This window comes from Cavia porcellus, unplaced genomic scaffold (assembly GCF_034190915.1).
Source record: "Cavia porcellus strain 051 isolate PalLab524CR breed Dunkin Hartley unplaced genomic scaffold, mCavPor4.1 scaffold_8, whole genome shotgun sequence".
Taxonomy (NCBI): domain Eukaryota; kingdom Metazoa; phylum Chordata; class Mammalia; order Rodentia; family Caviidae; genus Cavia; species Cavia porcellus.
In genome coordinates, this window is record NW_026947491.1 from 52991009 (window position 1) to 53014949 (window position 23941).

Sequence of the window (23941 nt, forward strand, 5' to 3'; positions counted from 1 at the left end):
AGGTGATCCATATGGTGTCATTTTTTTTTCATGGTGTAAGGCAAGAGTCTTGTGTCACATTTTCTTGTATAGATGGCCTAAAGCAACAGTTTCTCCACTGCTTATTTTATCTCTCTCTCTGTGTGTGTGTGTGTGTGTGTGTGTGTGTGCAAGTATTATGTACTTATAAGCTTCTTACTTTGTTCTTTGCTAAGTTCATCTCTCCTGGTGTTAGTAGCACTTCTCACTATCACAATTAGCACGGCTCAGTTACCAAAGCCCTTATATTTTACAATGTCCACCGTTATGTTCCTTTGGAAATGGCTTTGCCTTTCTTGGCCATTTATTTGTTCACACATACAAACTTTAGACAGTTGGTATCGTGATGATGCAATATCAGTGCATTGCCATTCCACAGTTTCCACCTATGTTTTCTGAAATCAGGCTTCACATGGTTTTAAAAAGATGAAATGCATTCATATTTATTAACATGAAAGTCACAATATATTTATAAGGCAAAAAACAGTAATGGTCGATGTAACTTTTGTTTATGCATGTAAAAATGAATACATGGAATTTTGAATTAAAAATTACAGTAAACCATAGAATTTGTTTATTTATTTATTTATTTATTTTTTAGCGGTACCGGGGATCGAACTCATGACCACCTGCTTGCAAGGCAGGTGCTTATGCCGCTGAGCTAAATCCCCAGCCCCTAGCCATACAATTTAATTGCTCTTGCAATTTTTTTTTTTTTGGTCATTCTCGTTTTTATTGGTACCAGGGATCGAACTCACGACTTCCTGCTTGCAAGGGAGGCGCTTATGCCGCTGAGCTAAATCCCCAGCCCCTTGCAATTCTTTTTTACTCATTTAATTCCTTAATTTATAAACAACACAGTGTTAGAATAATTAAAAAATACTTCATAGAATGATTTCACTGAACACAAAAGTATCTCTGTATGTAAATTTGATGCATAAATAAATGTTAATCTACCTTTTAACAGAAAAAAATACTCCTTAATCCCAGCTACTGAATTTATCCCTTGAGTTAATTTGCTCGACTCTGTTTTTTAAAATAAGATATCTTTCCATTGAAAACAACTAAAAGTCATCCTTAAAATAGGAAAAATGGATAACAAGTAGATGAGAAATATCCAAAGAATAAGACTAACTGAAAATGTAAATTCAGTAGTTAAGGGGACTGTTTTGTTCAGATTTCCTTTGAGCAAATGTGATAAACAAGTGAGTTGGGACTCCAAGCCCAAAGCTTGTGTGCAGAAGATCACAAAGCCCAAAGCCAGGGAGATGTGGAAATATAGGAGATATGCCCTTCCAGGCCCAACAAAAACTGTCTCATCACTGTGACAGAAATATGCAGTAGTTCACAGGATAGATACAAATGGACATGTATGCATACACAGGCTGCTTGTAAAGAAACTGTTGCTAAACTTGAACTCATGGAGTGAAATAAGAAATATCACCCGAGGATTCGTGATCAGCAGTCCTACCTCACATGCAGAGGATGTTGGTTCAGAACATCTGTAGGTTTCAATGTTGACTAATGCCCAGGACTTAGTGGAGGAAATGCAAACTCTTAACTAGGTATTCGGTTTAACCCAAGCTTTAGATAATTCCCACATGATAAAGACCTAAATAATGCTCTTTTGCAAGATACTATTAAGCAAGAATCAGAAGAATCAGAAAGAGCTCCATCAAGATTTTAGATAGCAACTTTTCATTGTGTTGCAATGCTAAATGACTTTGCAACTCTAGAATTCAAAACAGTGCAGTTAACTGTTTCTCCCTGTATTACTTCATATTTTTGACTAGAAAATAAAATTAGATTTGCTACATATAATAGTAATGTATACTATTTAAAAACTGTATACTGAATAACTAGCCAGATTGGGACTCAATATGGGCTCCAAACTTTGCTAGATTTGTTACCTTAGGAAAAGTTCTTAATGATTTTGTAATTCCGTTTCTTCGCTTATAAATGGAGGTGATAAGAATAGACTGTGCCTTATAATTGAGGTAGAAATACACAAGTTATTATATGTGAGAAGTAAAAATTACTTAGATATACTAATTATTTAGTAAAAGTTTGTTCTTTTTTCTCTATAACTAAATATGACCCCCTGATGTAAGCAGCTGTGGCTGGAGGTAGAATGATGTGGCAAAAGCATTTCCACTTAGATATATGTCTTTGGTACCACGTAGAAGCAAACAGGAAAAAGGGGAAGCAATAGCAGATGACCCCCATGCAGACTGGTGAAACAGAAATGAAACAGCTTGTCAGTTTGGAAGGGAAGCATCATTATGTAAAAATACTTGCATGATGGACTTGTTTCCTTAAAAGGTAGATTTTTAGTCAGGCATGGTGGCACACACTTATAGTCCCAGTACTTGGAGTCTGAAGCAGGAGGATCGCTGTGTTTGAAGCCAGCCTGGTCTACATACATGAATTCAAGGACAGCCTGCACTACATCATATGACCCTGTCTAAAACCAAACCAAACCAAACCCATATATATAATGTAAAAATTATTTCAACTTATTGTTTGTTGATAATCTAGTGTCCGCAGTGTTGCATTAGGTAGGCAGAATATAAGCAGGCAGGTAAGGGAAGAATATGTTAATAGGAAATACGCTAATAGAACAATTGTGGATTATGTAAAGTAAATTTAATTCTTTTATCTATATAGCATGTGAAGATCAATGTGTCAAAAAAGACTTTGTTCATATATCATTTATAATATTTATAAATATTATTTAATAGTTCTTATTCTGCTTTCAAGAACAAGACAGTTGTTAAAAGTACTCAACCTTTAAATGCAGAGCGCTTAAATTAATTCATTTGTTACTTCAGCTTCACAGCTGGGTTGTCTTGTAAAGAAACTTTTCTCCCGTTAAAAATGAAGCCAATCTTGCAGTTCCCCACAGGTCTTACGTCTTTTACACAGCGCTATGCTTCATGCATTGACCCAGAACCCAAGGGAGTTTAAGCACAATTGGTGAATTAAACCAGAAATAATTTCCTATGGCATTATGTCACAACCTCAGTGATGAAAAAAAATATGTTAATTTCTTCTGCATTTAATTAGAAAAATTTAAATGAATTCTTTCAGAAGTGCATAAAGATTAATAAGCTACCATTTTTTTTCTTGTGCTGAATAAACTTTGTAAGCTGTTATCATGCAGTTATCTTTGTATCGGTACATGGTTATGAACCAGTCTTTTAGTTATTTGATGTCTTTCATTAATTTTCTAGAGAAAAACTTAAGCTCCTTGAGAGAGAATTAATCTTTTCCCTTCCTTTTCCTTTCTTTCCCTTACCCCACCTTCTCCTCCCTCTTTTCTTTTCCTATGAGTAATGACATGGTTTTGCTCACAAGGCTTCAGAAGAAGGAGGATTAAATGTGAGACTTTGGATAAACCCTTGGTTTCTTCTCAGTTCCCATCCTGTTTTATGTATTTGACGGTTTTCTTCTGCTTTATAAAGTACTCTTTTTCTTTCTGTCGCCCACATCTACTTATTCCTGAAACCTTTGGATTTTTGTTCCTTTACTGATTCTTTCAGGGTCACACCTGTTTTCATTTTCAGCTGGGCCCTTCTAAACTGATGGTCGCCGAGGTTACAGTTCTTGTTGACCTGCATGGCTGCTGCCACGCAGTGCTCTTCTATTCACCGTGTATGAGTTTTACAGAAGTGTTCATGTCTATCCAGTCTTCCATGTTGGATAACACCAGGATCATCCTAAACACTTGTTCTAGTCACACTGGCGTTTTCACCAAACGTAGCTATTGCTTTAAATTTAGCATCTGTTTTTCCCGTGCACTCGTTTTATTGGACAGCCTTAATACAATATCTCCTTTCTGAACTGTCCTACAGCTCCTCTCTGTTTTTATTTTCCTTTTTTTTTTGTGATTTTCTAAACTGTCTTCAAAGCAATTTTGCTAATAAACCTAATCATATTAATCCAGTGCCTAAAAACCTGTATTTTCCACCCTTGGTTGTAAACCTTAGCATTCCTTTATCATACATTTTCCAGGACTTCCACACATTTTCATTCTTAATTCCTGCCCCTTCAGGTCATGCATCCAGTGATTCACAGCCATTATGTGCTAGCCACCCCCTCAGGAATTAACTCTGAATACTCTGCTCTTTATATCAGAAGTGACATATCAGACCTTTTCCTGTGTCTTTCCTGACTCTATTTAGTCATTACTCTTCCTATGAAATGATGTCAGAGCTCCCAAGGATGCATTCATTGCTTCCTTTAAAACTTCAGCTTGCTGGGCATGAGTTTGAGGCCAGCCTGAGCTACATAGCGATATCCTATTTCAGGAAACAGAAACTTCACCTACCCCTCAGCTCATTTATACATGAATATAATTAAATGCATATATATATATATATATATATATATATATATATATATATCTCCCCTGCCATAGTGCCTATTCTTTTTGTATGTATTTGTTTTTAACACAGTTAGCTTAGGGCCTAGCATATGGTAGGTCCTCAATCACTGACAAATGACTCAATTTATTAATGCGCCATTCAATTTCAGATTAATTTTCACAGCTTTAAAAGAGAGATGCAAATAATCTTTTAAAACTACATTAGAAAAAAGTACATTAAAGTCTTAGGAAAACCTTTCTGTAATTTCATTCATAAAACTTGAAGGTTAATGTGTGTGTGTGTGTGTGTGTGTGTGTGTGTGTGCACCCGCACACGTGCAGATTGTGTTGTAGGCTGTTGTTCAGGCTTCTGTATGACAGTAGAATTAATGTGACTTAAAGAAGAGACATTTATGTTTTCACAGTTTTAGAGGCCTGGAAATCCAGGACAAAAGTGTTGGCCTAGCTGATTTGACTATGTGCTTTTGTTAATAGGAAAATGCCAACTTAGTTATCTGACAAAGACAGATCTCAAGCATCTGGGATATAAACTTGAAATAGATGAGGATATCTGTTAGGAAAAGAAAAGTGGTACGGGCTCAAGAAAGAATAGTAAGGAACTATTTAAACTTATAGTATAGTCTTCCTGAAGTACTGTGCTTCTTGTTTTTTAGGCTTTTGTTTTTTATTTGATTCATCCATTTAAAGCATATTGTGTTTATGTATTGTGATGTTCAATACACTCTTTGGTAGGATAAATACAGTAAAAACTAGTTTACACACGTGAGGTGCTTAATTAATGCCAGTGTATTTATGTGAAGGTTTGTTTATTTGGGGATGGTGAATAAAATAAGCAAGTAAATGTTTTGCTTAGTAGTACAAAACAGGATTGTATAAGGATTGCAAGGAAGAAGGGAGAGATTGTATTTTGATTGAATGATGTGAGGTGGAAGGGATATTTACATCTGGTACTAAAGACTGATAGACCACACACTACCAGAAGGGAGGCAGGACAAAAGCCTCCTAGGAAGGAAAGATTCAGTTTCATTCAGCTTTTTGTAGACTACATAAATAGGAGTTGTCTTGGTTACTTTTCTTGTTGAGACAAAATACTCAACAGGCAAAGTTAAAGTGCTGGGACACAGTTATAAAGACACATTTGTGAAAGAATAAACTTACAGATATTTCATGAACCATTAGAGGCCTCTGACCAAGTTGCTGTTCTGCTATTTCTGCTAAATTCAGTTAACCCTGACAGTGTCCTCCACAGCACCAAATCAAAATTATTTTCTATACCTTAAGGCACCTTGGGATGATTCATGCTCATTCAATAAAGGCCCCCTCTCCAGAACATTTCTATATTATGCCCTTAATGGTGCTCATTCTATAAGAACACTCTCCCCTGGTTCCTGGAGTGTTTCTGCTGTTTCAAGACTAACCTGTCTCAATCTATGATTCAGTGTACGTAACCAATCATGTAATGTTTGGTCACTTGCTTCGTACTCCCACTTCTAATTTTATATAGATTAAACACCTTCCTGATTCAGGACTGTTGCTTTAGAGAAATTAACCCTGCAACAGTCTGCTGGCATAAAAGCCCAACAGTTTGCTGGTGTAGTGATTAAATGCTGCCTTCTTATCTCCTTAGTGGAAAGAGTCATTTTTTTTGGTTTTGGTTTGGCTTGGCTTGAAAATTTTCCTGCAACAAAAGGAGGAAAGATTTCTTATAACTCACAATTTGTAGAGGCTTCAGTCCATTGTTGGCTGGCTCCAAGGAGGGTGCCATGGCAGAGGGGAATATCAGAGGAGAAACAGTTCATGGCAGGCAGAAGGCCAGGCAAAAGGCAGGAAAGCAGTGAAATAGCAAGCAACAAGTGATCACAGCATCCTTTTCCTGTCCCTTATATGCTATCCATGCTACCTGCTCTCAAACACTCACACCCAATGAGGGTCTTCCCATTATCCACAACCAGAATTAGGCCAAACCATCGGTGAGCTAGTTTAGTAATCACACACTCTTGATCCAAGCATCACATACTCTAGATCAGCAACATCTGAAAAAGTCCACTTATGAAAATAGGGGTCATCTTTAGGGGGTCATCTAGACATTAACCATAACAAGAATAAACCAGAGGAAATATGACTGCCCTTTTAACAACTAACAAATTATGATTACATTTTAAAGTGTTAGAAAGAGAAGGTAATCACATTTTCTTTAGATTCTATAAATCTTTCCAAGTTTATTTTCTGTTGCACTATTAATGATAATCTTTGACTGGAGTATTCTTTTTGTGAGAGATATTTAGCATGTTCCTTGGCTTTTACCCAGTGGTAGGACTAGGTTTAAGAAAGAAAGCAGCAAGAGCTCCCTATTAAGCACTCTTTTACAGGGTCGGTAGTAATTCTGCACTTTCCAGAGGCTAAGAATGGGTATCTGTATTTTGAGCCTTATGACCCTTTCTTGTCTCACCTTGGTCTCAGGCTCTGCCTCCATCCACTAGAAACCAATAATCACCACTCCCACACATCTCTGGCAGCCTTTTATGTCCCTAAACATTGCCAAACATCCACTAGAGGACAAATTGACCCTTACTTAAGATCCACTATAATCTAACTGGAATAATTCAACACATTTCTTTATATTTGTATAGTGCCACGAGGAACAGATAATTATGTGACCATTTTTATATTCACTGTAATAACTACATTCACATATGTATGAGTGACTAGTATACACTTTATAGAGACAGTTCTGGAAAGAAACTTGTCAGTTTTGGTATTAAGGAGAGCAAAGGGCTGGTGTGCTATCTAAAGTGATGGTTTTGGATCTAGCTGATTCCTAGGCCTACATTTCACCTAAGAGTACTAACGCTGATGTACACTTTGCGGTGGATATGAAAAATTTTGAAGCACATATTTTGATCCTTGTAAAATTATTTAAGAAGTCTTTAGTGTGATATATTTTATTTTCATTTTACAAAATAAGGTGGCCTTAATGGTTACTACTTCATTTTTCTCTATATTTTTGCTACTACAAATTTTATCTTGCCTTGTTTTGCTCTGTTGTATTTTCCAAGGGCCTTGAGGAATCCTGTGGTACTTGGGAAATTATAGTTTGTTTAGTGCAGCTGCTAAGAAAATTACTGATCATCAGACACTAATAGACACTAATGTTGGTTAGTACAAGATCACAAAGCCACATCTTATTTTGTGTGGTCCACAAGTTAAAAAAAGATTGATATTTTGCTTCATGTTTAACAAAATTCTAGATTTATCATGGTTAGAATCAGCCTGTTTATCCATATTTTTTGTGCCACTTAATATAAAAGTTGGCACATGATAATAACAAGTTAAATCATTTGGTTTAAGAACTTACTAACTTCTGCCAGGCAGTATACTGTGTTTTACTTGTATTTAGTGTTCAGTAGCTTTATTGGTGGTTAACAAGTATTTGTTTTGTAAATATAGAAAGCAAACAGACAGGTTCATTAAGTTATCTACCGTGGTGTTTTTAGGATCACATGGTTCCATATCTGCCAACTCTGGAATCTGTGCTCTTAAATGCTCTTGATAAATAGATGGCTGTGTAGGTTGTGCAAGGTACTTCTAGGTGGCACTATCTGTATTGCACATTATAAATACCCCGAAATTTTACTTATAGATAACAAGTGGTAAATTATTTCCAGTGTTTTTGTTATGTATTTTGTTACAAAAAATTATTCAGTGATACTTTTAAAGCAGTTAACTTTACTTGGAATAGCTATGGGACCATTGCAAAAGAGTCCTGCAGTATAGTAGAGATTGGGCTCATCTTTGAATATAGGAAGAGGAGGTGGGGATTTATAGCAAAGGTGGAGGATGAGGATCATTGGATAGAAAATTAGTAACAGGACAATTCAGGGATGTGGGCGACTTTGACTAAATCAGTGTAATGGAGTTCTATCTCAAAGCAGACAAAGGTGATCAGACATGTGGGTGATGGTTGGGGATGAAGAACTTAATCTGATAGCTGATGTTAAGTACACAAGTTTCTTGGTAAACTGACTTATCTGGGCTCTTTGCTAAAACTGTCTTTTGAAAGGAAACACAAAGAGAGACTTAAGAGAAGGTTCAGTAACATTTGGCCAAGCAAAGGATACTTGTCAATTTTTAAAGTTTTACTCTGGCTACTATACAGTGGGTGATGGGGAAAATGAGCAGGGATTTCCCCTCCCTCTCTTCCTTCCACCAACAGGGACTTGCTTAGGTGTATGTTACACTGAGCAAAGAATGAAGTTCAACTGAGATTATTTCTTCCTTATTGTGATTTCCACATTGTAATGTAGCTGATGCACTTAAGAGAAAGAAACCATCTCTCTCTTTAGAACTACTGCTTCAGCTTGTGTTAGTGAAAATTGTATAATGCCACCAGAGTTCTTTTTCTGAGGCCTAAGGCTAGAATATGCCCTCACTATTATTTATTATTGTCATGAAGCCATTAGCTTTTGCCATTAGAAACCATACTTATACTAAAGGTGTTGCAGCTGGATGTATGTGCTCCAAATTCTCATTACATGCTGCTGACCTCTCACTATAAATCTCAGCTTGAAGTTACCAGCTTTCTACTTGTTGGCCCTAATTGGAAAGTTCTCTGCTATGTACAGGTACAAAATGTACTATCAGAGCTTGAATTTCTGCCCCTTATTAACATTGCCTTTGTGACTTATTTTCTCAATTCTCTTTCATTGGAAATACCGCTGAAACAAATTCCTTCATTTTATATACAAAGTGAGTGTATGGTAGAATCATTACAAATCATGCAATGCAATGAACAAGAACACGATTTCATACCCTTGCTTTTAGAGAGGATTAAAATGTCCTTTAGTTTGCCAATCAATTACTTGCACATCGTTTTTTACTTAATAATCTAGAAATAAGTGCATACATTTTTAGCAGTTTGAAACTTATTTTACTATTTGAAAACTGCAGTATCAGATAGACAGTAGTAAATTCCATGAGAGGTTCACAAATACTTGTGTTATAATCACCTAAAACCTACCTACACTTCAGATAGATTCTGTTTTGGCAAGACTCTTGTATAGTCCAGAGTGGGCAGAATGAATGTTTCTGACTTGTTTCATCCATTCACCAGAAAAATACTTTCCAAAGAGAATCCGTTGGATTTACGTTAAAGTCATTTGTTCTTACTGAGGAATTTTCAGTCATCAGTATCATAATATCTCTTAAGAAGAAGCCTTGCTATACAAAATATCTTTCATCAATTTCAATTAAATAATACTTTAAAAATAATACTTTCAAACAGCTGGAATGAGTTTTGTTCTCTTTTATTTTTAACACTGATTTAATCAATTTATAAATAAATGAAACTTTATGAGCTCATGAGATAAAATGATCAAAACTATACAGGTTCTAAGTTAAGGTCAAGGTAGAATTATGATATTATGAAGAAATTAAACAATTACTTCTTTTCTTAGGTGACTTTAATTTTTTTTAGCCTCAATGTAAAGAGGTGATCAAAGAAGAAAACAGCATAAAATTTTTCTCATTGAAATTGGATGTTTAATTATCATCCTTTCTTTCTAACACATGCAGCATTTATATTGTCAGCCTTTTCTAATTAATTATTCCATAGACTGTTCAGACAACCTACTTCTTTTAAATTTGGTGACAAAAATATATAAAGTAGGGATTTAGTGATTAGTGTTGCTACTTGTAGGATTATAAGGGTGGTAGTGATATAAGAGAATGAAACTCCCAGCCTACTATGTGTCCAGAATGAATGAGTTCATGTTTTCTTAAAATCGAAGAATGAACATTAGGAACAATGGAGGTTAAGAGCAGAATATATTTGTTGAGAGAAAGAAAGCTTCTGTTGAGAGACAGAAGGGGTCCCAAGTGGAATGCCAAAGAATGTCTTATTTTAGGGACATTTATAGAGCAAAATCATGAGGCGAGATGGGTCTAAGGAAAAACATGGGAACTTGTAAGGTGGGGATGAGGTGGGACAGAACCTATGGTTAAGCAATAAGATTAATTGCTCAAGTAAAATTGGTTAAATTGCAAACAGATGGGGAGGCAGTCATGTAACAAGCTGGCATGCTTAAAGGGGTTGGGATAGTGACTGTTGGCTTCCTCAGATAGAGCCCTATTTAGAATATCAGTCCTTAGTGTATCAGTGTATTTGTTTGATCTTTTGTCTTGAAGCCTGACCCACAGTGGGAGGTGTCTGTCTCCCCCACAGTTACAAGGTATCTGGTCTTAAAGGGGTTGGGATAGTGACTGTTGGCTTCCTCAGATAGAGCCCTATTTAGACTATCAGTCCTTAGTGTATCAGTGTATTTGTTTGATCTTTTGTCTTGAGGCCTGACCCACAGTGGGAGGTGTCTGTCTCCCCCACAGTTACAAGGTATCTGGTCTTCTGCATTGGCTACTTAGAGGACCTAGCCCACTCTGACTGCCTATAACATATATTTCTATCTAACTCAGTTGCCTGTGACAGTGGTAGGCACATTCACCTAGAAAGACAGTATATAGTACATAGTTTTGGGTATATATTATGAATTTGATTATATGAATTTCAGATTAGAGGTTCTACTTTTGAACAAGTTTCCTATAGATCTAGACACTATGCTAATTCAAATGAAAATTCTTAAGCATATTGATTTGGCATATTGTTTTTTAAATAGTATGCAGATTATGAAAAGGAAATAATTCCTGATTGCCACAATTTTCTGTTTCTGATGTGGATCTATATTGCTTGTCTCTTTATTGTTTTCTTTATGTAGAAAATGGAGACTATATGATCAGCTTCCAACTGTTGAGTGTTAAAAAAGAAACCGTTCCAAAGTCACACTATTCAACTGTAAATCCAGCTTCTATTTCTGGCCTCTGATTGCCCTTAGTAGGAGGACTCCCCCACCCATCAACTCCTTTTAAAGGCCCACTGGAAGGCAGAGAAAGAAGTATGTCACAACATTAAAATATTAAGAAAGTATGTAGTTTTAGAATACTGCCAGCCTTCTCAAGTGTGTACTGTCTTGCATCTGTATGCCTAAGGTTCAGGAAATTTAACAGATGCTCTGGGGATTAAAAGATTTTTTCTTTAAGTACTGTCCTTTAAATGTAATCTGGTATTTTATAGTGATAAGTGATTTCTATCTCTTTTTTTCTCGTGGCCTTCCTGCTTTTTCCTCGTTCTGCTTTTCGTCTCTTTTAGTTAAGACATTCCTCCGTAAGTAAATAAAAGTATATCCTATTGCAATGACATTGCTTTTTTTTTTTAAGTTACCACTACTTCTCAATCTTATGTTTCTTATTTTATAGGAACTTGAATTCTAGGCAAGGGAATAATTTTTTAAATAATCCTTTAGCAAGACTCTCCATTATATTTCAGTTGTGTAGCCACTTTTTTTTCTGAAAAAATTACATAAATCCTGCTGCAAACAGTAGTACTATATCATTTTATTCTTTCAATGACTTATGTAATAATCCTATTTTGAAGAGGAAGAAGCTGATTTTCTAGATGCTAAACACATTTTCCAGATGTATTCTGTTCGTTAGTGATTGCCTTTTTTTTTGGTGGTTTTGTTTTGCTTTTTGAGACCCTGTCTCCCTATGTAGTCCAGGCTGGTCTTGAACTCACTATGTAACCCAGACTGGCCTGGAGCTTGCAGCAGTTGTCCTGTCTCAGCCTCCTGAGGACTGAGATTATGGGCATGCGCCATCATACCCAGCCTTGGTGTAATTGTTTTTTTGTTGTTGTTATTGTTTTTATTTATTTATTTATTTATTTATTTATTTATTTATTTGAGACAGGGTCTTACTGGGTAATCCAGACTGACTTTGAACTTGCTTGTGTCGCCCAGGCTGGCCTTGAACTCATGGTGATCCTCCTGCTTTACCTTTCCCAAGTGGGCCCAACGACCTGATTTTTAATCTTCTCAGTATCCTACAAGTATTTCTAGAGATTTATACATTTATTAAATATTTTCTCCTGCATATTCAGTGTAATGAAAGTCTATTATACTGAATATTCTAGATTACAATTAACAAAGGAAATGCACTACTCATTACTTAGATTAATTTCATCTGATAAGAACTATGTAGATGTTTCAGTTTTTTGATTCCTTGAGACAGTGTCTCACTGTGCAGTCCAGGCTGGCCTCTAACTCATGGCAATTCTTGTGCCTCAGCCTCCCAGATGCTGGGATTACAGTTACATGTCGCCAGGCATGAATCGAATGTAGGTATTTCTACATGTCCTAATGGGTTTTGTGTGTGGTATTTCAGTACTTTTTCTGTTAACGTTTGAGTTTAATTAGGCTTACTTGCTAGAACTGATTTGAATTAGTGCTTTTTATTTTATTAAATACTGGCTTAATAGTCTGAATTATGTACTGTAAGCATTCATTTATCCATTCATCCAGAAACATTTCTTTGTGAACTTCATTTGATTTTGATAGAGGTACTGTGTTAAACAAGTAAAATGCCTGTCTTGCTAGGACAGTAGAGTCATTGCTATATTCATAAGTGAATTTCCTTTTTTAATGAGTTCAAGTATATACCATAATTGTGCAATAATAACCCATAATTGCTATTATATACCTGAGTAGAAGCAACCAAATTTGCTATGATTTTGTTTGCAAGCTATTTCTTTTATAAGTCTTCCTTTTTCATTCAAGGGTGTCATTTGGGCAGTGATATGTCTGATATAGGGAGAGTTGGTTCTCACTTAACAGTAATGGATATGTCTTAGTTACTTTTTACTCGTAGCTGAGACAAAACACCTGAAGCCCAAAGTTGGGAAAGGAAAGGTTTATTTCTTACAGTTTTTTGGAGGTTTCAGTCCACACTCAGTTGGCTCCAAGACAGGTACACATGGCTGGGCTGCAGTTCATGGCGGCCACCAACAGCAAAACTCGAACCAGCAAAGAAAGAAACATACCTTCTTCCTGCCATTACATCACATCCTGGCTCCACCCCTATGTGGGTGGAGCACTGACACCATCAATCCAAGCACTAGACAATGAACCATCATATATGAACAATGCAAACTCATGAGGCCTGGGGGACACAAACATAAACCATGACAGGATATCACTGTTTCTTTTTCCATTTGTGAAAAAGAGGAGCCAATTCTAATCTTCTACAATTTATGGTGTAGTGAGCCATTATTATTTATGTTTTCCAATGTGCATAAGTATTTCTTTGTGGCTTTTTCATAGATGTCATTAATAAGGCAGCTTAAGGTCTGTCTTCAGTGGTAAGATGTATGGTAAGAGCAGTACCCCATTTTGGAATACCAAAACTGTATCCATGTGCCCTGAAGTCACATCTTACAAAACACATGTTTCCTAACAGTGCTTTGTACAAAGAAAAAATGTCTGTTTTGCGCTTACAGATTTTTAAAGTTAGTATTCATTTGATTTAGCTTAAAAACAATTAAAATTAAACATCTTTCTACACACTTTCATGCTGAAGATAAACTTTGTGAAGAGAACTGATGATTTAACAAAAGCTTCACAATAAATTTGCAATTTTAGCACTTCCAGGATATGTGTACTATCAGAAGTTTTGGTGTTTTATAATTTACCTTCAGGCCTGAAATGACTTTACTCTTGTCCTTTAGACCTTGATTCTTCCTCATCTGTTTAAGAATCGTCCCAATAATTGCTTTCTCTATGACCTGTCTCTGTCCTTCATTCATCCCAAGCTGATTTGATAGAACCTATGGTTTTATATATGTAAATATTAAAATATGAAAAAAAATTTATGTAGTAAGTACATATAATTTTACTTACTACAATTTCCATATCTGTTTGTAATTCCTACTTAGACTGAAATTTTTTCACACTTCACCACCTTATTGTGTTCTTTGTAACTATATGCCTTAATATATTATCTGACATAGAGGCAGATCTTAGTAAATACTCATTGGAAGAATTATGAATAAATATTAAGATTAAAATCAGATTTCATCCCTCATGCAGAGGTAAATCTTTAAAGGAAGTATAGATCAAAAGGCAGGACACCATAGTTTGGGAGTACCTACTTTTTTCCAACTGTGATAATGAGTTACTAATCACATGACAATTATTAAATGAAAGTTGATTGAGAAGGGACATGCAATCATAAGTCAAAGAATTGAACTAATAGTGAATTAGAGTTGTTACTTACTTCTACTGAGATAGAGTCCAGAATAATTTTGAGAATTTTGGAAATAGTAATGTATCCTGTATTTTAATTGCAAATAATTTGAAAAAGCTCATAATACTTAGAAAAATAGGCACAATGTGTGTTGAAAGTTAATTTTAGTATTGCAGATTTTGATGAGATCATTATTTTTGTGTTTGAAATAATATTTTTGTCAATTTTTAAAAACTTTTGGATTATTTAGATTAATATAATTTACTTAAAATTAAATATAAAATATTAAGAAATAATATTACCTGCATTATTTAGACCTTGTTCTCTGCATGGGTCATGCTGCAGATTTTTGTGTGTGTTTTTACTATTTACTCTAGTGTAATTATTCCTGTTTCGCAGATGAGGAAACAGGGTTAGAAAATTCAGTCGATTTGTCTTTGGTCACAGAATGTTTAAATACCAAATATGGAATTAAATGTGTTATATTTGATTTGAAAGTCTTTGCTTATACTATACTGTACAATGACTTGAAGTTTACCTAAAATATATGTTTTTTCCACAAGTTTAAAATAAACACATGCATGTGTAAATTAAATTATTTAGTAATTCACTCATTTATTCATCCTGTTCACCTAACATTTATTTAGTCTCTAGACCAGTGATAGTAAACTTTTCAGAGCTTTCAGTGATAAACAGCTTGCTGTGATTGAAATGATTTAGGTTCGGAACCACTGCTCTAGATATTGTATAGGTCTTACATATATAACACAGCCACATGGCCTGCTAGAGTATATAACCCAAGAGACAGCATTAAAAATATAAATGACTGTATAGTACAATTTTGATTAGTGCTTTGAAGGAAATATTGTGCTTCTTGTTTAGTAAATTACAGTGCGAAGTTTGTATATGCTTTATTTCTTGTAAGTGTAATTAGATTTACTATATAGTTTATTATAACTCAAGAGGATATTTAAATAGCTTTTGATAAGTGGTACCACACCAGTATAATCAAGCTGAACAGTTTGAAACATTGATCTTCCAGCAGCTTTTTTCACAGCACAGAGGAAATTTTGGTACATTGTTTGATATTTTTGCTTCACCCAAATAGATTTTGAAAATTTACCAAATTTCACATCTGTGTTTCAGTTTTGGACTGGGACCATGTCAGTAGTGATTTAAATCAGTTTTGTGTAGGAGAAATACAACTTCCAACCTACTAGATGTCACACATGCTGAATTTCTGTCCTCTGAAATCAAAGAATAAATTCCATAGGACAAAGGAGTTTAAGAGTCAAAAAGGCTTATTGAGGGGGCTGGGGATTTAGCTCAGCAGCATAAGCAGCTGCCTTGCAAGCGGGCAGTCTTGAGTTTGATCCCTAAAACTGTTAGGTCTGAGAGAAGGGAGAGGAGGAGAGAGAGGGAAGTCCGCGGGAGGAATGGAGCGGAGTGGACGGCCGTGAAAGTAGTGGGCAGCGGTGACTTTATTCCGGGAATGCGGGGAGGGGGCCCCCCGCCGCCGGCCCCCAGGGCGCAGCATCTCTGCATCGAGCCTGGGGCTGGGCCGTGGTTAACACGGGGAGAGGAGACTGGTGCGCTGGCTGCTGGAATCCGGCGGTCTTTGTCTGGCGAACTCTCTCTCTGGCAAACTCTCTCTCTGGCGAACTCTCTGGGACACGTGGCGTGGGGGACTCTAAATCGCCTAAGCTTAGGGCAGCACCCTAAGGCCATTAGAGATGCATAGGTATCTCATTGGCGCACAGGTTCTTAAGGATGGGGATATAGGGTTACAATCAAATCCATAGGGGGCAGGGTGGGGAGGAGTTTAGCTGTAGCCTTTTCTGGTTACAGTGTTCCATCTGGGCCAGCAACTCTTTCAAAAACCAATTAAAAAAATAAAATAAAAGGCTTATTGAGGAGTAGCTCCTTAGAGACAGGAAGGATCCGGAGTGGGTTACCACTAAGGCCCTTTGTCAGGGGTATTTTATACAGCAGAGTCACAGTGTGGATTAAACATCAACCATCAACTTGTAGGTTTACAAGTATAGCTGCTTAGCTAAAACTAGTCTAATGAAGCAAGGCATGTAGTAAGGGCATATGCTTATCTATGATTTCTAAAACAGGAACATTTTAGAGAAGGAATGGGTCCAGATATTCTGGTCATTTCCATGATTGTCTCATGTATATCTGAACTTAATGGACTGCGTAGACAAATTATAGTATATAGTAATCTGAAACTTCTGTTTATCTCTTAAGGAGATATGCCGTTCTGGCCATTGTGACTCTATTGAGGTCTTCCCTTCTTTAGGTGCAACTCCTGCCACAATTCTGGTGTCTTTATATTTTGCTGACCTTGAGAACCTGATCTCTCCCTGATGTTTGTTTATTTCTATTTAATGTAGGTGCCTATAATAAATTCACAAGAAAGTGTAAGTATCCATGGAGATGATAATCATGATGTCCTTTAGAAAGCAGTGTCTGCAACTCTGAGCATGGAGCAGATTTTGAACTAGAAATATAAATGTATTTGCTAAGTAAAATTTCAGATTCCAGTAACATTTGGCATAAAATCAAAACAGTAGTAAAATAAGAGAGTTTATTTAATTTAGAAACTCACAGTGAGCACTCAAGATAAACAAAAACAAAAATGTTAAAAAAGCAAAACAAAACAGTGAAACTTGATAGGTGTTAATAAGAGCATTGACCCTAACTTTATTGCAGATCAGAGGTGACAGAACCTTAAATTTCTGTTTTAAAAATTATCTTACATCTGTATTGCATCATAAATAACTGATACTTAAGGAATGTGTGAACATTACTAGGAAAAAGTCAATGGTTTGTTTGCTTGATTTAGTTTTTTTTCTCTACAGACATGTACTTTAGGTAGTTTTTTCTTTCTACCTTCCTCTTACAAAATATCTTTGAAGACAGAAAACTAGTGAAGTAATTTCCTTATTGTTGGAGATATTTTTGAAATTATCTGGAAATCTGAAAAGCTTCAGACTATTTCTTATCTGTTAAGGAACAGTTGAAATGTTTTACAGGAAGAAAGCATAAATATATGTGAAGGACAGAAGTAAAATAATACAGGAAATTTTGTATTACAATGGAAATCCATTATTACTTATCAAATCTGTTATCACTATTCCTGAAGTTCCATTTTATCTCATTATCCTTTTTGTTAAACCTTTCTTACGGGCCTCTGTCACAGAGGAGCTATTACTTTGAGTTTTGAGGAATAAATAGGAGCTTGCTTAAAAGTAGACAAGAGGATTCCTTAATAGGCACTGAGACCTATTAAAGTACTACAGACACAAAGATATGAGGCAACATGGAATGAACTGGAAATAAGTCAGTTCATGTATTGGTGTTCAGTGTTGGAAAGGCATGTAGTACAAAGTAAGTGATAACATTAAAGTGAATGTGGTTATATCAGATGGAAAAACCATCACAGGTTGAAGAGAAATGATCTTACTGGGTGAAGTGGTTACACTTGTAATACTAGCCAGTTGGAAGGCAAGGGTAGGAAGATTGCCAATTCAAGGCCAGCCTAGGCAACTCTGTCTCAAAATAAAAAACAAAATAGAAAATTAAGGGGTTAGTAGTATAGTGGGGTGTTATGATTTGAGTTTGGATGTCCCCTAAAGGCTCATGCAGTCATGGGTGCAGGCTTCTAGCATTTGTAATTAATTCATGGTCCAATGCTGAGATTATGGTGTGAGTGCTATACCCACACTAGGTTGAGTATAGACAACATACAATATAAGGGACAGAAAGTGTTTTTTGTCTGTACTCTGTATGCTTTTGCTGTCTTCCATTGCCGTGAATGGTTACCTCTGTGTGTCATGCCACCTGCCTTGGAGCCAGCTGATTATAGACTAAAAACTACACAAACTGTGAGCTAGATAAACCTTTCCTTCTTTAATTTGGGGTGCTGAGTATTTTGTCTCAGCAATGAGAGAAAAGTAACCATGTGGCTCAAAAACTTGACAATGGGGCTCAAAACGTTTTGGGAATAGCTTGTGGGAAGAGTTTGGAAAGGTTTAGAGATGTCACTGAAAGGAGTAGAGCTGGAATGGTTTAGGTTGTTCTGTATGGGAGATTCTTGTCAGAGCTCAGGAGATCAGAACGTTGATAGAAGTCCTTCCAGTAAAGACCAGGTTCAGGAGGTTTCTGCTGGGAAGAAGGACTGCATTGGTTGTTGGCTTTCAGACAGTGTATGGAATAGGTTGGCAGAAACTTGTCTTTATTTTGCTCGTGCCCAGAGACTTTACCTGACACTGAGATTAAAGGTGGCAGACAAATTAATCTTGCAAAAGAAATTTCAAGATGTCTAATGTTGAGGCAGTGACATGGCTATTGTTGGGGGCTTTTAGCCAGATTTATGTTGAGAATCAGGAGTACAGATCCCAGCAGAACGATTTAAAATTCTGTGACTTTCACTAGAAAAGAAGTCCCAGTAAAGCTGTGGACTGCAAAGATATAACTGAGAAGATCTAGATTGCTGAGAAGGAACAAGACAATATAAAAGATGGCCTGAGGGCATCACAATAAACAGCAAATCTCTACTCTTTTCAGTTCAAAATTGCAAAAGTGTGAGACATTGCTTTGAGGAGAAAGCTGCAGAGTACCCTGTTCCAGAATGGTGGCAGCCATGCTATGTTCCAGAATGGGGGCTGTGGCAACACTAGGTTCCAAAGTGGCAGTGGTGTAGAGAATGTGTCCCTCAGAATCAAGTTCAAACTGCCCAGAGATCCAGGTACTTGACCCTTATAAGCAAGCGAGAATAAAGCCTGGGTGCTGCTCCAGCTGGTAGCAGAACCTGGCATCATCCATGTGGTGCTGGTTTTAGGTACAAAAAGAGTGCAAGAGTTCTGATGTTAAAAAAGCTTCCCCCCAGATTTCAGAAGAAGGCCTGAGAGGCCAGGTGGTGTGCCCCCGAGAGGGCAGCATGTGATGCTATGAGTGTGAAGTCAAAGGTACAGCCGAGAACCCAGAAGTTTGGAAAAGCCAGGAACATGTATCATCAGAGTAAAGCTGCAAGGGCTGAGTAGACCAGGCCTAAAAGAGAAACCCACGGTGCTGCAACCACCACAGGAAGTGCTGTAGGGACAGAACCATGAAACCTTTTTGAGCCCACAGTTTGCCACAGAATACTTTGGACATTCCACATGGAATTATAAGACTTAATGTTTGCCCTGCAGGAGTTTGGAATTGCTTTGGTCCTAATCCTTTGTATCCCCTATTTGTATCTTCTAGAATGATAATGTTTATTTTGTGCCACTGCATGTTGGAAGTGTTTAACTTTCTTTTCATATATACAGGGGCTCACAGCTAAGAGTCTGCCTTGAACCTTAGAGGAGATTTTGGACGTGGACTTTTCAGAAATGCTGAAACTGTTAGGATTTTGGCAATTCTTGGAGAGGGATTGTCTGTTTCATAAAAGATGTGCATGAGTCTTTGGGGAGCCAGTGGGGAATGTTATGGTTTGAGAATGAATGTCCCTCAAAGCCTCATGTAGTCATGGGGGCAGGCTTCTAGAATTTGTGATTAATTGATGGTCCAGTCTTTCTGGGATTATGGGTGTGAGTGCTACACCCAAGTGGGTGTGGCCTGCATACAGCACAAGAGACAAAAAGTGTCTTCTTGCTGCTCTTGCTGCTTTTGCTGTCTTCTATTGCCATGAACAGTTGCCCCTGTGTCATGCCACTCTGCGTTGGAATCTTCTGATTACAGATTGAAACCTGCACAAACTGTGAGCTAAGTAATCCTTTCCTTCTTTAATTTTGGGTGGGTGAGAGAAAAGGAAGACACGGGGTTATATAATATCTTTTGTTATATAATATCTATAGTACTAAAAAATAAAACAAAAGGAAACAAAACAAAACAAAAACTAGGGGAAAATGTGTGAAAAGTGAAGGGAGAAGGAAGGAGGGAACAGCAGAGTGGGATCTTATCAATGAGGGCATGTTTAGTGCCAAGTAAGGAACTCAACTCCACGATAGGGAAGGACAGAGAACAAAATGACTGACAGAGATACACAAATGTGTATATGTAACCAGGACATTGAGGAATTTTATGCCTGAACTGATGGCTTTCATTTTCTCTGAATAAGAAGCCAGGTCAACTACAAGGTATTTCTGAGGGTGTTTGGGACACTTGAGGAAAAATATTAGAACTGTATGGAAATGGTGAGGAAGATACCCAGAAGTATGTGAGAAGCTTATTGGACAAGCCTTGGGGATCCTGGTACAGTTGAAATCTATGAATGTGTAGAAGCACCAATGTTTAGCAGTTAATCCATTTTTCTCCAACTTTGTTCAGTGTTGCAGTTGCAGATTCTACTCCAAATTTGGAATAGTCAGGCTCCCTTTTGCAAAAATACTTAAGAGGTAGGGATCTGAGGGTTTTATTTATTTAGGTGATATTAACATTTATTTGTTTCTTTTGTTTTTCCTGTGCTAAGTATTGAACCCAGAGCCTACTGCATGCTAAGCAAATTCTCTACTAGTAAGCAACATACATAACCCAATGTTTATTAAGTGCATCATGTTGGAAATACATCCCCAGATTCAATCTGTCGGTGCAGGTAATAAATCACCCAGATCACAAAGAAATCTTAACAGGGTAAGATTTTTTGCTTGTGCAGAAGGGCTCAAGCACATGTCAGCATGAGGTAGCGAGCATGCAGAAACATAGCATCAGTCTCTTTATATTTCCTAATGTATAAGAGGCAGCTGACCTTCTGCCCATTGGCTGGTTTGAAGGTTCACCATCTGTCTCAGTTGGCTAGTTTAAGTGGTGTGAGGGGAGGGCCCAAAGGGTTGCTGGACAAGATTGCTAAGGGAGGGAGGAGTGTGGTACGAGGAACTGAAAGTCCTTTGCTGTTGATAAGTTACCTTTCCTGGTCAGTTGTGTTCCCAGGATCTAAGCTGAGCAGTCATTTCCTATAATTCTGCTGTAAGGGGTTGGGGAGGGTCGCTTAGGATAGACTAGAGTTTAAAATGGAGACACTCTTGTTCATATTTTGGACAATAAAGACCTTATTTCTTACATACAGTACATTAAGAACTGTGCTTAGTACATTATGTGTGTTACCACATTTATACCCTTATGTTTTATTAGGTATAAATATAATTTCCCTGTGTTGGAAACATATAGAGGATCTAGTTAGTAACTTTTCCAAAGACATTTTCATTTATCAGTAGCAGAACTAGAATTTAAATGAAGATAAAATTGCAACTGTATAGAAGAATAGAGACTAGGGAAAGACTAATAGTTTGGTGCCAAGGAATGAGAGAGTTTCAAGATATCCTAGAATAGGCTTATGGAAATTTAAAAAATCTAAACATATGAAAGGAACATGTACCTGTTATATAGAATAGTATTGTTCAAAACAGCTGTAGTAGAGGCACTGGAAGTGGCTCTAAAATTGAAGTTTAAAAGTATGCTACTAAAATAAGAGTGAGTGGAGGTCATGAAGTTTGTGGATAGGTTATTGGTTGTAGTCCCTTTGTTGGTTATCTGCTTATAAGATTTGGATAAAATTAACTGGATTGGTACCTCTTTTTTGTGGTTTTGCTTGATAGTATTTTACTTAAAAAAATATAAATTTCTTTGTTTTGTTTTGTTTTTGAGATAAAGTCCTCATAGTGCAGGATGGCCTTGAACTCACTTATATAACAGAGGCTAGACTCAAACTCACAGTGATGCACCTGCCTCAGCTTCTCAAGTGGCGGGATTACAGGTGTGTGCCACCACACTGGAACTAAACTTCTTTTATGGACATATTTTCTAGAAATATTTTCTAACATTCTACTTTTTCAACGAAGTGTATTAAATTTATATTTGGAGTTTAGAATTTATGGATTATTATATTTTGCTTATAAGGATACATCTTTACTCGATGATGCTAATTTCCATTGTAATGTTTTAAAATAGCAGTTTTGCTTGCTTGCCTGAGATAACTGTAGAATTAATTTAAAAATTAAAATTGTGTCTAGATTTACTTGTTTCATGGTAACAGCATGTGAAAGAGAGGGTATACCTTTATTAAAGACGAACTTTATTAAGGGAATTTCAGGATAAAATTCATCCAAGTTTAGAACAAGAAGTGGTTTTGTGCTTGTCCAGCCATCCACCTATGGCCAGTGGACACATTTCTTTTTTTTCTTTCTTTTTTTTTTTTTTTTAAATCAAAGATATTTCTTTTTAACTGGCTAGTGTCATGGAAAGGATGAATAAGATCAGAGTTAGGATACTGATCCAATCCTTAAAAACGTGCAATCTTGAAAAGTTGACATCTCAAGCCTCATACTGTGTCTTTTATAGCATAGTGGTGTTAATATTATCGAAGACTGAACAGTATTCAATCAGCTAGTATTACTTTTATATACTTCTATCAGGTTATATTTATATTGAAGAAAATTCTGCCTCTCAGTAGTTTTATTTCACTGATGTCTTGGAGAACTGGAGAATCATGCTAAAGGAAACAAATTTCTTAAGTCTAAATTTCACAATGAGTTAAATTTTTGACATTTATCCAGCAACCTGCACTTGGATCACTTAAAAATGACGTTTAAAAATTTTCTCAAAGATAATGACTGAATAACTACAGTGGGCCAAGCTAGGTTGGTGGCCAGACTGTACCATCAGAAGAGAGCCACATGTCCACGGGTCTGCTTTAGTACCCTTAAGTGCTCAGGTGTGGGATGGGAGCTGCTTGTGGGAAGAGTGGGTACCATGCAAATGGAGAATGGTTTCAGAACTCCTCAGCTTGTCAGTAGTCAGTTACATTTTGTCTTGGAGGTTTTTGAGGCCCATTCTTAAAGGTGCCACATAGTATTTATTTACCTAAATCATATATAAAAATAATTTTCCTAAATTATTTTTAGTGTATCTCTAGTGTACATTTTGCTTCACTGAATAAAAGATAAGTGTAAATGTGATTCCAGGGGAGGCTCCTGTGTTGCTCTCATCACTTTTCATCTTGCAGATTCCCTTTCCAACTACTTGTGCCTCCATCATAGTAATATGGTAAATTTGGCATAGTGACGTTTCAGCAAGACTGGCTTTTCAAGATGGGCTTTGTGACCTGTCATGGTTAATTTTAAAAAATAAATAAATATTTATGTATTTGTGTTTTTGAGATAGGGTATCACTATGAAGCTCAGCCTGGCCTTCAGCTCCTTATTTAGCCTAGGTTGCCCTCAAACTCGTGGTGATCTTCCTGCCTCAGCCTCCTGAGTGCTGGATTTACAGGCGTGTAGCACCACACCCAGCTCTCGTGGTTAATTTTAATAAAATGTTATTTAAGTTGCATCTGTTTTCAATACCAGTGGACATTCTTTTAATCTGTGACTTCTTCCAGTACAGCAGTGATGCCTAACCATTTAGAGCTTGCAGTGATACCAA

General features: G+C 36.7%; 1 protein-coding gene across 3 annotated transcripts in view; it reads left to right on the forward strand.

The window, feature by feature from the left end:
- The window catches only part of Slc16a7 (solute carrier family 16 member 7), a 177627-nt gene that overhangs the window by 21771 nt on the left and 131915 nt on the right, over positions 1 to 23941 (forward strand). The gene's annotated exons all lie outside the window — the stretch shown is intronic.